The following is a 1,873-nucleotide window of genomic DNA, read 5'->3' as shown; positions in this document are numbered from 1 at the left end:
TGGGCTGGTTTTTGGGTTCTTTACCCAGTTTTTTGGGTTCCAGGGAGGATTTTGGGGGTCCCTGGGCTGTTTTTGGCGTTCTTTACCCATTTTTTGGGGTTCCAGTGCTTATTTGGGGGTTCCGGTGCTGATTTTTGAATTTTGGGCAATTTTGGGGATTCTGGGGGGTCCTAAACTGGGAATTTGGGAATTTTCTGGAATTTTGGAGCCGGATCCGCGCCCCCATCTGGGATTTTTGGGGATTTTGGGGCGTCCTGGGATAATTTTAGGTTTGTTTGGGGTTTCTGAACTGATTTTTTGGGATCTCAAATGGATTTTTGGGGTCCCCACCCCGATTTTTGGCATTTCCAGTGCTGATTTTTGGGGTTCCCAACCCAATTTTGGGGTCCTTGGGCTGTTTGGGAGGTTCTTTACCAAATTTTTGGGGTTCTTTACCTGATTTTTGGGGTTCCCAACCCAATTTTGGGGTCCTTGGGCTGTTTGGGAGGTTCTTTACCAAATTTTTGGGGTTCTTTACCTGATTTTTGGGGTTCCCAACCCAATTTTGGGGTCCTTGGGCTGTTTGGGAGGTTCTTTACCAAATTTTTGGGGTTCTTTACCTGATTTTTGGGGTTCCCAACCCAATTTTGGGGTCCTTGGGCTGTTTGGGAGGTTCTTTACCAAATTTTTGGGGTTCTTTACCTGATTTTTGGGGTTCCCAACCCAATTTTGGGGTCCTTGGGCTGTTTGGGAGGTTCTTTACCAAATTTTTGGGGTTCTTTACCTGATTTTTGGGGTTCCCAACCCAATTTTGGGGTCCTTGGGCTGTTTGGGAGGTTCTTTACCAAATTTTTGGGGTTCTTTACCTGATTTTTGGGGTTCCCAACCCAATTTTGGGGTCCTTGGGCTGTTTGGGAGGTTCTTTACCAAATTTTTGGGGTTCTTTACCTGATTTTTGGGGTTCACAACCCGATTTTGGGGTCTTTGGGCTGTTTTTGGGGTTCACAACTCAATTTTGGGGTTCTTTACCCGATTTTTGGGGTTCCAGTGCAGATTTTTTTGGTTCCAGTGCTGATTTTTGGGGTTTCTGGGCTGATTTTTGGGGTTCCCAGGAGGATTTTTGGGGTTCCTGGGCTGATTTTTGGGGTCCTTGGGCTGTTTGGGAGGTTCTTTACCAAATTTTTGGGGTTCTTTACCTGATTTTTGGGGTTCACAACCCGATTTTGGGGTCTTTGGGCTGTTTTTGGGGTTCACAACTCAATTTTGGGGTTCTTTACCCGATTTTTGGGGTTCCAGTGCAGATTTTTTTGGTTCCAGTGCTGATTTTTGGGGTTTCTGGGCTGATTTTCGGGGTTCCCAGGAGGATTTTTGGGGTTCCTGGGCTGATTTTTGGGGTCCTTGGGCTGTTTGGGAGGTTCTTTACCAAATTTTTGGGGTTCTTTACCTGATTTTTGGGGTTCACAACCCGATTTTGGGGTCTTTGGGCTGTTTTTGGGGTTCACAACTCAATTTTGGGGTTCTTTACCCGATTTTTGGGGTTCCAGTGCAGATTTTTTTGGTTCCAGTGCTGATTTTTGGGGTTTCTGGGCTGATTTTCGGGGTTCCCAGGAGGATTTTTGGGGTTCCTGGGCTGATTTTTGGGGTCCTTGGGCTGTTTGGGAGGTTCTTTACCAAATTTTTGGGGTTCTTTACCTGATTTTTGGGGTTCACAACCCGATTTTGGGGTCTTTGGGCTGTTTTTGGGGTTCACAACTCAATTTTGGGGTTCTTTACCCGATTTTTGGGGTTCCAGTGCAGATTTTTTTGGTTCCAGTGCTGATTTTTGGGGTTTCTGGGCTGATTTTCGGGGTTCCCAGGAGGATTTTTGGGGTTCCTGGGCTGATTTTTGGGGTCC

Source organism: Geospiza fortis, unplaced genomic scaffold (assembly GCF_000277835.1).
Source record: "Geospiza fortis unplaced genomic scaffold, GeoFor_1.0 scaffold1153, whole genome shotgun sequence".
Taxonomy (NCBI): Eukaryota; Metazoa; Chordata; class Aves; order Passeriformes; family Thraupidae; genus Geospiza; species Geospiza fortis.
The sequence above is the reverse complement of the archived record's forward strand: the minus strand, read 5'-3'. Positions refer to the sequence as shown.